We start from the raw sequence: 12858 nt of genomic DNA on the forward strand, positions 1-12858 counted from the left end.
ATTTATCTAGCTTGGGCACTTTTTAATTCATGCAACATCTGTTATCTTATTCCCTAATCGTCCTTCTGCTACCAACTTTGCCAGAGCGCAGAAATCACCTCATAAATAATGATATTATATTTCTGCACTGTTACTGGACCCCAGGTGATTGGACTTTGAGGTGTAGCATAGGGAAAATAAAGCTTACAATTAAAACATATATAAATCTCAATATTTTAAATATATATCTATTAGGATTCAATGATGAAAGTTTTGTAGATAATGACGTATTTTTATTTTCAATTTCTTAGTTTCTTATCTTTATTGACAGATCAAATGATATATCAAAGTTTAATAGATCAAATATAAACAGAACAATGCATGAAGTGCGTTCCATTCAATTTAATTTCCTATCCTGATCAGAGGTTAAATAGAATGTTGCTAGGAAAACCCATAAAGAGTTTCTAAATCAAAAGATGTGAAAGCATTTGAAAAAACACATTTTTAAATCTTGGAATACAATCTAAGTGTCAAAAATAAAGCAGCTCGTAGTGAGTCTGAGTAGTATCTCAGACAGCATCTGTGGGAAAACATAGTATCAGAATGGGGGAGTGAAGCACTGCTGCATGAGCTCGAGCCTCTAATACCTAAAAGCTTCAGCTTCAGCTAAAAAGATTCTTACAGGGCAAAATCACAAAAAAGCTTCCCAAACTAGCCTAAGAACACGCATTTTATAATCAAACAACTTTGTAACTGGTATCTTCTTTGTTCGTCTCCACCACTCGCTCAGCCAATCAAAAACAATGTCTTCATGAGAGCAGTATTTCCAGCTGCTCACGAAATGAGAGAGCTAAAGTTCATGGTTTGTGCAATATATTTTTTAAAACATCATATGCTCCTTTCTATCCATTTTATTCATAAAGAAAATAGTTTTTGTGATATTGTTTACAATTCTATTAATTAGATGAACTCATAAACATGTGAAGTTGAAAGAATTATACATTTTATAACGTGGTTCATTGTTAATGTTGCTACGCAAAATCTTACAGTTATCCATAATACTTTTTTCACCTAGATTGATAATGACAAATCATGTAAAATATCTGCTTGATGGAACATTCATTAGTTCAAGACTTCAATTATTGCTACTTCATGTTTTCAGCTACTAGGCTTCGCAGAAACGAAGAAAATAAATGTATTTCAATCTCGTTTTCAGGCCTACATACATTTCTACACATTTCATTTCTACAAATCATTTTTATTAATTAGAAAATGCTATTCTACCCTCAATTACTTGTGGCCTCCTATACACACTCCCACACATATATACCTGCATCACCTAATTGTCACATTTTCCACCCCCACTGTCTCTGGATGAGAGTGGACATTGTACTGATTATGTATAGTCTTTTGGTCATGCTACTTTGACAGGCTTGTCATGGCTGCAATGGGGGGGAGGTTGGGTTGAGTTGTCAGGTACACTTTTGGTAAGCTTTAGCTAGCGTGGACTTGTGTCTGGTTTGAAATACTCTCTAGTTTCTTGCTATACCCTTGTCCTGCCATAGTTGAGGCAGCCAGGTTCGGGCAGCTCCTGCGTCTCTTCTTGCCACATGGAGCTGCCCTTGATGTCAATGCAGGTATCAAGGATAGTTATTAGAGTGTCATGGTCTACTTTATCAAAAGCAGCAGACAAATCTGTCAGGTGCCCCAGGAAAGAGCACCCCTATAATACCTAAATTACAGGACATCATTAATCACATGCAATGTGTCTACTGCCATGCACCGTCCAAATATTAATAAGCAGCATCCAAAAATGTATAGAAAAAGCTGTTCTCTAGAAGGTTGTTTCATAGTAAATTAATGGAGGGTATACTTTTTTTAATATTTGATGACTAGGTGCACAGTGGTTTTGATAAATCTGAAGTAGTAAGTGGCTCTGTGATTTAGGGCCAGATGTACATAGCTTGGCATTTGCGATGTCCTAAATTCACTATTAGGAAATTGCAAACCCCTATATGCAACAGTGTCTCAGACACTGTTCGCAGTTCCCAAATGGGTAACTAGGGAACTGCCTCATTAATATTCATGATGCAGGTCACAATTTGTGACCCTTTATGAATGGCAGGCACTCACAGTGATGGTGGACTGCTGGAGTCAGCAGACCACCATGTCTGTCACTGTTTTTTAAATAAAGCAGTTTTTTTTAATACAGCCCATTTTTATAAAGGAAAACAGGATGCATTTCAAAAATAAAAATGAAGAGGTTTTTTTTCAGTTTTAAAGAGTGGGCAGTGGTCCCCGTGGGACCACTGGCTGCTCTTAAAAAATGTTGATGCTCCCATTCACAAATGGGAAGGGGTCCCTTGGGGTAAGAGTTTTACCACCTCCTTCTCGGAGTCTGAGTGCTTTGCGACTGCATTCCAGGTTGCAAAACATTCATACGTATCAGTGCAACTCACCATTAAGAAGGGACGCCCTTCACATGCCCCTTTCTAATAGACACTCGCAAAACCATTTTGCAATATGGTAATAGAATACCGAATCGCAAAATCGTATTTGGTACATCTAAAAATGCTTTTTTTCCCTCTTCGCAAATGGCCTGTTTCTGCAAATCAGGCAGTTTGCAACCAGAAAAAAAGCTTTGTACATCTTACCCATATTAAGGGTTTCTTGGGGAGCGAGTGTTTCATGACCTTTGTGGGAGAAGAGGATTCAGCCTTGTATAAAGCGCGGAAAGATTTGGGGCCAGATGTATGAAAAAGTTTTGCACTCGCAAACGCTGCGAATCGGTAAATTCGGCGGTTTGCGAGTGCAAAACAGTGGTCTGCGATGCATGAAATGCATTCGCAGACCACAAATAAGAAATCGCTAAAATTGCGATTTCTTGAATTGCGACCTGGAAATTGCGAGTCGTAATTTGCGATTCGCAAATTCCAGGTCCAAAGGCTATGCTGGAAAAAATCGCAAATTGCGATTTTTCCAAAAATGGCATTTTGCACTTGCAAAATACCATGATATGCAACCAGGTGGTAACCTGGTGCAAAATTTGAAAATGCAGTAAAACTGCATTTTTAAATTGAACATGTAAAGCTCACATGCCCTTTTGGCATGTGTGTACCTTACATGTTTAAAAAAATGATTTTGGGGTGCAGGAGAGGGGGCCTTAGGCCCCCAGCACCCTGGCCTTTTGCATTTCCAAAATTGTGATTTCTGGTTCAGAAATCTCAATTTTGGAAATGCAAAAAAATCGGGCCAGTATCGCAATTTGCGATTCGGTAATAGCATTTGCGATTTTTAAGAAATCGCTATTACCGATTCGCAAATGTGATACATGGCCCTTTGCGAGTCGGTAATAGCGATTTCTTAAAAATCGCTATTACCGAATCGCAATGGGCCGTGATGATACATATGGCCCTTGTTTTTTAACAACATTGACACTTATGATTTTTCCATTGATACGAAAAAGTGGTCTGCACATAGTTATGAAGAGAGATTAGCACCACTTGCTAGTTATAGAGGGTCTTAGACGATGTGTTTTTGCAGCTCTTGAAGAATACTACTGAAACTGCTATGTGACTGGAGCTTTATGTTGGTTGTTAACATAGGCGGGGAAAAGGACCTAGAATTAGAAATGAAGGGCCAGATGTATGAAAAAATTTTGCACTCACAAACGGTGCGAATCGGTAAATTTGGCCGTTTGCGAGTGCAAAATAGTAGTCTGCAATGCATGAAAGGCATTCGCAGACCACAAAGTAGAAATTGCTAAAATTACGATTTCTTGCATTGCGACCTGGATTGTGCGAGTTCGCAAGGCGATGCTGCAAAAAATCGCAAATTGCGATTTTTCGCAGAATGGCATTTTGCACATGCAAAATACCATGATATGCAACCAGGTGGTAACCTGGTGCAAAATGTAAAAATGCAGTTAAAACTGCATTTTTAAATTGAACATGTAAAGCACACATGCCCTTTTGGCATGTGTGTACTTTACATGTCCCCCAAAATAATTTTGGGGTGCAGCAGAGGGGGCCTTAGGCCCCCAGCACCTTGGCCTTTTGCATTTCCAAAATTGCGATTTCTGGTTCAGAAATCGCAATTTTGGAAATACAAAAAAATTTGCAGCTATGGGCCAACAGGCCCATAGCTGCGAATGGGGCCGGTATCGCAATTTGCGATTCGGTAATAGCATTTGCAATTTTTAAGAAATCGCTATTACCGATTCGCAAATGTGATACAGTGGGCCAGAAGTAGCAAAAAGCAAAATTGCGACTTGCAATTTGCGAGTCCATCCAACTCGCAAATTGCAAGTCGCAATTTGCTATGCAGTACGGTGTCTCAGATACCGACTGCGACTCGCAATGGGGTCGCAATGACCCACCTCATGAATATTCATGAGGTGGGTCGCAAATTGCGGCCCCATTGCGAGTATAGGCACTCACAAACATGGAGGCCTGCTGTAGTCAGCAGACCTCCGTGTTCGTGAGTGCTTTAAATAAAGCAGTATTTTTTTTTTTTAAGTGCAGCCCGTTTTCCTTAAAGGAAAACGAGCTGCACTTAAAAAAAAAAACGAAACCTTTAGTTTCGGTATTTTTTCAGGGCAGGGAGTGGTCCCTTGGACCACTCCCTGCCCTGAAAAAATATTTGTGGGTCCATTCACAAAGTGGAAGGGGTCCCATGGGGACCCCTTCTAATTTGCGAGTGGGTTACCATCCACTTGAAGTGGATGGTAACTGCGAGTCCATTTGCGACCGCGTACGCGGTCGCAAATGGAATTGCATCCCACTGCGAGTCGCAAATAGGAAGGGAACACCCCTTCCTATTTGCGAGTCGGAAATGCATTTTGCGAGTCGGAGCCGACTCGCAAAATGCATTTCTGAATAGCAAAGTGGCTTTTGCGCCTCGCAAACGGCGATTTTCGCCGTTTGCGAGGCGCAAACACTTTGCTACATCTGGCCCATGGCCCTTTACGAGTCGGTAATAGCAATTTCTTAAAAATCGCTATTACCGAATCGCAATGGGCTGTGATGATACATCTGGCCCGAAATGTTCAAGCACCGTTTCCTGATCTAATTCTCCATTCCTAAATAAAAACCTACACAGTATTAGTAACTCCTTGTGAGGGATTACCAACAAGGTTTTCCCATAGCACTACAGATCAGGGCCACAGAGGGAAAATTCTGGAGATGAAACTTTTTTTTTTAATGAAATTTGCAATTCCAAACACTTTTGTGCCAATTTCTGACCTGGTCAACTTGGGTTTTGAGTTGCAATAGTTTTGCTTCTGTAATATTGTTTTCTTGTGTGATATCAGTTGTAGAGAGTCACATTTCACAGCAGATACCTAACATTGAGAACAGTAGCCTTAACAACCAAGAGTAAATTAGGATTAGCGTGGTACAATAAAGGTTTGTTCTGTGGGCTGTTAAAGTATATAGTGGTAATAAATGTTCATTAAAGGAGTAGGTAAAGAATTGACCGACTGAATGAAGTTACTTCCTGAAATGAGCAGAGTACTGAGTAAGAGTGTTGAGTAAGAGCAGTATGTAAGAGTATTGAGGTAAACCCGATTCGGAGGGTAACAGGAAATATCAGCCAAACTAGGAGTGCAATTTTGTGTGGAGCACTGCGTTCCCAGTAAAATGAGCGGGAAAAGGGAATCCAGGAAGGACCAGCGGGAAAAGTGCACTATTGCCGATTCTAAAGGGGACTGTACAGTTAAAAGGCAATGGGGGTCATTCTGACTCCCGCCGGCCGCGGTAACCGCGGTGCCGGCGGGAGCCGCCAGAATACCGCAGCGGTTATTCTGTGTTTCCCGCTGGGCGGGCGGGCGACCGCCAGAAGGCCACCCGCCCAGCGGGAAACCCCTTTCCACGAGGATGCCGGCTCCGAATGGAGCCGGCGGAGTGGAAAGGGTGCAACGGGTGCAGTGGCACCCGTCGCGAATTTCAGTGTCTGCTATGCAGACACTGAAATTCTCAGTGGGGCCCTGTTACGGGGGCCCCACGACACCCCATACCGCCAAAGCCGCCAGGAACAGGATGGCGGTATGGGGGTCGGAATCCCCATGGAGGATTCCCCAGGGCAGGTACACCGCCGGTTTTCCGTTTCTGACCGCGGCAGTACCGCCGCGGTCAGAATGCCCTTGGGAGCACCGCCAGCCTGTTGGCGGTGCTCCCGCGGTCCCCGGCCCTGGCGGTCCATGACCGCAAGGGTCGGAGTGACCGCCAATATGTCCTAATCGTGGCTAACAGTGCACCGGACAAAACTGCACTGCATGTGTCAAGAGTTCTCGGTGTGGTAATACAGCAACGGGGGTCTTGCGACTATGGCACTGCTGTCCATTATTACAGATGTATGCAGGTGGGCTGGGAGTAATACTTTTCTGCTGATTCATTTTACCAACTCCAGTTATACTTACATTATTCACCACCTACTCAATTTAAATGTGTAAGCATGTACTGCTTCAATTACTGGACACTTTCCTTTAAAACTATCGGACACTTCTCTGAAAATTCAAATGGATGCCTGTCGGCACTTCCGCGAAAAAATAGACCGGATTTTAAATTGGTTACACTTGGAGAGGCTACCTGACACTGCTCCAGGCACAGACAACAGAAGTTGAATATGCAAATTTTAGATTATAGAAACGTCATATAAAGAGAGAGAGTTTTGTAAAAACGTCAGGCAGGAATAAAAGTTTAATCAACATTAAGCTTTTGTACTAACCTACCAGCACGTTTACCATACTCTTAATCAACATCCTTAATACGCTGAACTGAGAATGTAGAAAAGAAAAAATATACCAGTAGAAATGATTAATGAAAACATAAAACCTGCCAGCCATTTAAGCTCCGTATCTTTAGCTTTCATGTGCAACAAAATATGATGGGTGTTTCTAAGGCATCATCAACTATGTACCTGGTTTAATATATAGGAGCAAAGAATCGTTGGGGAGGAAAGTGGTTCACAGAAAGTTAAAGGCTTGAGTTTGAGGAAAAGCAGAGACTGGTGGAATCCCATAGATTTACTGTGCTAAACATATGAAACCACGGGCCCAAAAAGTGAGAAACCAGATTTATTGTTAAAATATTAAAATAATGACTCAACCAAGGTAGCTCCTGAGTGCAGTTTGGCTTTGAATTCATCGATGGGCAACTACTGACAGAAAAAAAAAATGGTGTGCTTTTTTTCGCGATTAACACAAAGCTTTTCATTTATGCCAATAAAAACAGAATTGCATTAGTGCATTAGGAATTACAACATTCACTGCCACTCACTTGTGATGTATGAAAGATAATGGGCAGGGTTCGTTACTTTCATTAGAACCTAACCATTACAGAGGGGTCTCGGGCATAATATAACGTGAGATATAATCTTGCATTTGAGATACATACAATGCATTGTCTCAGGATTTCTTCTGGTATTTTCACGACAACCTGTCCTGTGCAACAATAAAAAAGTAACGATTTTTTTTAGGAACGTGTCACTTCTTACAAGAAAAAATTGCAGTTGAGCATAGTAACTGCTTCATTACCCGCCTTTTCCTGAGGTACTTTACTATTTTTGAGTCATTACACCTAAGTGAGGGCAGATTCATGCAGTGAGCTCACAAAGCTTTAAATCATGCTCTCTTCCAAGTGGATGTCAAGAATAGGCCCTTTAAATCTGAAATGTGCTACCTGAATAGCAATACCTAAATATACTGCTGGCAGCATTTTAACAGTGTCTGTTGACAATGGAGCTTTTAAACTACTTACACAAACGAAATACACACATGTGCCAGCTACATTTCCTCAGGGTCTCTACTACGGTTTCATTATGGGCGTCCACTGCATCCGGCTTAATCAGTTGTGGTAAAAATATTTGCTCTTATATTCGTCTCCTCTTTGACTCGGTACAGTAAACTAGCAACATGTGGAGGGGAGCAAACGTTTGTGTGCAGTTTAAAAAGAAACAGGGTCAGATTTAAGAAAAGTGGTGCTGCACCTAGTGCAGCGCAACTTTACTTGTGCCCCCCCCTACCGCCACCATGTGTGCACCGTATTTAAAATGCGGCGCACATGGCGCAGGGTAGGGGGCAATAGCGTCTTTTTTTTTGACGCTGATGATGTACTCTGCAAGAGTAGCACCAAAACTTTGGCACTACTCCTGCAAACTACATGGGGGCCCATTATATATAATGGATGCCCCCTTTTAACGCCTACTTTGAGCAGGCATTAAAGTGCCAAAAAGAATGGCACAAGGAAATCTGTTAGATTTCCTTGCGCCATTTTTTCAGCCACCCCCAACGGGGGAATGCCCCCTTGCATACATTATGCCTGGCACAGGCATAATGTGGCTCAATGATCTACAAAGTGGCACAATGCATGCATTGCACAACTTTGTAAATATGGCATTGGGAAAATGCCACTTCAGCGCCACTTTACCATAAAACAAAAATAATACTCTATGGCAGCGCTAGGGTGGCGATAGGGGCTCTTAAATCTGCCCCACAGTTTGCAGTAGCTGTGGGTGATCAAGCAGCTATAGGACTATTGCCACTGCATAGTTGGTGTAGTTTTCGTGTGTTGTAGGCTAACTCTGCCTATTCTATTGAGTTTTTTCTTATATATTACCCGGCGCTGGCACTTCCTTGTTCTTAAATTTAATTGGCATGTTAACAGCATCATTGTATCTCTAGTATCTGAGAAAGATATGTTTTTGCTGAAGAGCAAAAAAGCAGTCCTGCAAAGGGGAGGGGGCAGTAATGCGCCACTTCTTCTTCGCCCTCCCCATTAGCCCCAGTTCAACTCCTGTGCGAGAATTTTCACAACCCAAGGAAAAATATATTTCAGTCTCACCACTTGGCCTCACAAGCCCCTTATTGACATATTTTTATTGTACTCTGGTACTCTCTTGTGACCTCTCGCCCTGGCATCATGAAGTAGCTGTCTACAGTCACCCCAAAGAGGTGCCAGTCCTGCTCCAGCATACAGGAAGAACAGCATGAGGACATGACAATCTTAGGTTCTGCTCGTACACCAGACTAGTTACTTCCAACTCGACTTATGTCTCCGCAGTGCAAGCTCATATACTTGAAGCCGAGCTGCATGGCCGTAGGGGAGCTGGTGCCCCATTCCTCCAAGAATCAGAATTCTATGCAGATAGCATGCCACTGAAAATTCGTAGATGAGAATTTACTTGCACTCAATTTTCTGAGACATGTTAGCCAGTCAAACCTCAAGGTATAAATGTTAAACAGAAAGTAAGTTAATGATTATTCAGGATTCCTATATCCAAACCATTCTCAGTCCAAATTGATAGGTATTTAATTATTTGCTATTTAAATTCTTCTTCATATGTGCATTAAATTGCATCCACAATTTTCAACAAGTAGAGCCAGCCACGACGTGTTTCAGGAACCACCCCTTCATCAAGGCTGTGTGTAAATCAAATCATACACTCAGAAAACAATACGAGTGAAAACATTCTACATTATTCTAAGCAAATCCCACCCATAACAAAAATACCCCAAATTACAACGATTCTCCTTCACTTTAAGTCATAAACAATCACTTTAATAAACATGTCTCTCAACATTTTACATTGTGACCCTGTTCTAGTTGAAGATCCACCCTTCGTTCAGCCTACGTTCTTTAAAAATAAATCATTAGTTAATTTTTCATGTAAATTCAGGTGTCCTACTGTGAGAAATTGGTCTGCTGATTGACTGCTGTGTGAGCCCTTGTCAAGCAAGAGCCACAATCCCGTGCAGGGCGTACCACAAAACATCACTAAATTTAACCTGTGCTTAAGCTTAGGTAGCTTGGCACAAAAAGCAGTCAGGCTTAACTTAGAGGCAATGCGTAAAATATCTATGCAGCACTCAAACAGTAATAAAGTGAAAACACAACACAAGAAAAATCCCAATCCAGTTTAGAACAATTGAGTAAATGTAAAAAATATATATGACACTAAAACGACAAAAAAATCCAATCAGTAGAATTGGAGTTATGAATGTTTAAAGTTTCAGGTTCAAAATGGGGCCTACCAGAGGAAAGTGGTAACCAAGGACATCTGGTCATGCTAGACCATGGCTAAGTAAAAAATAAAGGCTGACTAGATTGGAGCGAAGTTCGGATACACAGTGTGGATTGGGCTCGTGAGTGCTTACCTTCAGACTTAGAAAATGTTTCAAGAAAAAGTATCTGTGAAAGTGAAAGTTCATCTGGGCAATGCTGCAGAAGAGTCCAAGAAGGGAGCGTCATTGGATAGCCGTAAAGCTGAGCCATGTTGAAGGTTTTTACCTTCAAACTTAGTCACCAAAATGGAAGTTGAAAATCTCCAGCAAGATGAAGCAGAAGGATGCAGCTGAAGACAGTTGCACAAGATTGGATACCCCTTTGACGAAGAACCTCTGAAACTGATTTGCTGCTGCAGAGAAGAACATAGAGAGAAAAGCTGTGAAGTCGACTGGACTGGTGGTGCACCTCGGGCAGATAGGCAGCAGGTTATTCTGGGTCTCCTCCTGGTTCTCAGAGTATAGTTTTGGCAAATTTTGCCTAAGTCCTCAGTTTTGGAAATTGCCCATCAGGCCTCCTTTAGCACCACAACAAAGGATCCAGGAGTGGATGGAAACCTCCTGGAGATTGAAGACACACTCAGGCTTGGTCTAGGTATAGATTCAAAATGGTGTGAGCCTCTTATTTCCCTGTGGCTCTGCAAATGAGGCCAGCTAACTAGCCTTTGGAGTCACTTCTGGAAGTCTTGGGTGCAGGTGAAGATACAGGGCTCAACAGCCGGGCTGGCCTCTGAGGGTTCAAGGCAGGCTCCAGGAAGAAAATCAGTGATTCCAGGTACTGAAGCACTCTGGCAGAGTTCACAGCAGGTCGCAGCAACAGGCAGTCCTCTGAAAGTCGTCCCACAGGGTCCATTAGTAATTTAAAAAGTCGGTCTGAGAGCCCTGTTTTTCTCCCCTGGTTCCCTTCTCCTAGAAAGTGGGAGAAGTTTCCAGAATGATTCTTTTAATTTCTGGGAGTTTACTGATTTCCCTGCCCTGCCGCCAAGCTGGCTGCACTGACAATGCAGGGCTGTTAAGCTTAGTGAGCGAAGACAGGATACAGCTTATTCAGGTGCAAGTGGGGCTGTGCTCAGCTTCACGCCCATCCTGCCAGTTGATGGGCCATTCAGGCTCTGCTAGTCCCACTGCTGTGAGACTGTCTGGGGGGAAATTCACAAAGTCCTAACTGCCAGCTACACCCAGTCATGTAGCCCAAGACAGGCTACAGGCACAAAGGGCAAGGATCAGAAAAATTCCATCTTTCTAAAAGTTGATTTTCATAATTGTAATGATAAATTCAACTTTACCATTAAAACAGGTTTATCATTACAAGTTCATAGGTACCAAACATGATATATAGACCACCTCTCATTTAGGAATTACAGCTTATTGAGTGTAATAAGGAATTCTCAATGTTATCCTATGGGAGGGGTAGGTCTCACAGTAGTGACAAACAAATTTGAAAGTTTGTTACTACTAGGATATGTGAAACTTAAATATACATGTCCTACCATTTAATTACAAAGCACCCTGCCCTATGGGCTACCAAGGGCCTACCTCAGGGGTGACATATATGTAATAAAAGGTGAGTTCAAGGCTTGGCATGAGGTTTTTAAATGTCAAGTCATTCGCAGTGAAACACTGCAACAGGTTGCAATGATAGGCCTGGGACATGTTTTGAAGTGGTATTTAAGTAGTTTGCACAATAGGTGCAGCAGCCCCCCCTAGTAGCATTTAATATACAGGCCCTGTAAACCACTCTTCAAGGGACTTACAAGTAAATTGAACATGCCAATTGGGTGTAAGCCAATTTGATCATGTATTGGAATGTGGGTTATTGGTAAGGGCAGGTAGGTACCCACAATTGGCAATAGGCCATAATCCCCTGCTAGGTCCAGTCAAGGTCTCAATAAATTAATTCTTGCTCAACCCTTGGTAGCTTGGCCCATGAGCAGGTAGGGTTAACTTAGGAGACAGGTGTATAAAGCATTTAATATCGACAAAATAGTAAATAAGTAAAACACAACACACAATAAGAAACCAACACAAATGTATAAAAATAGGAAATATTTGTATCTTTAAAATGACACAACAATGACAAAAATCCAATGTAGAGAACTAGAGATATGCATTTTTTAAAGATTAAATGTAAAAAACCATGCTTTCTAGGGCATAAAAACCAAAAGCACCAACCGGGGACATCTGGTCGCGCTTGACCAGGGCAAAGCCAAAAGGTGAGGCCGTTTTGCGATGAAGCCCTGCTTTTGAATACACTGAGTGGGAGGCCTTGGTCAAAGTTTTACCTTCACACTTAGAAACATTTTTGGAACTTTCCTTCCTTGACGTCGTGCTGTCCTCCTCAGCAAGTCAATTGTGATGCGATGTCATCAGATTGCCTTTTTGGGAGCTCCTGGTCAAATCGTGGAAGCCTGGAGCTCCGGAGCTTTCAGCAGGACAAACCTGAAATTCAGGCCGGGTCGCCATCAGGTCAGTCTACTTATGGAGCTTTTTTTCCAAAGTTGCTCCAAACTTCTCCAAACGTCTTGATCTTCTTCCAGAAGTCATTTGTGGCTCTTTGAAGTTCACACAAACTTGGTCCAAGGTTCCAGAAACTTTGAGTTGCTCTTTGGAAGTTGGACTGTAGTTCCCTGAATGCACCTGGTCAGAATCCCTAAATGGCCACTGTACGCTGGTTAGCTGGGCTCTTCTTGCTGGACTACATGGAGGGTACTCTGGTCAGCTCCTTTGTATTGTTGTGTAGCCATTTTTATAACTATCTTTTTAGTTATAGTTTTATATATGTTATTTTAGCATACTAGGCTGCCGCTGTGCACTTTAAC

The sequence above is a fragment of the Pleurodeles waltl genome, chromosome 1_2 (genome assembly GCF_031143425.1).
Source record: "Pleurodeles waltl isolate 20211129_DDA chromosome 1_2, aPleWal1.hap1.20221129, whole genome shotgun sequence".
NCBI lineage: Eukaryota > Metazoa > Chordata > Amphibia > Caudata > Salamandridae > Pleurodeles > Pleurodeles waltl.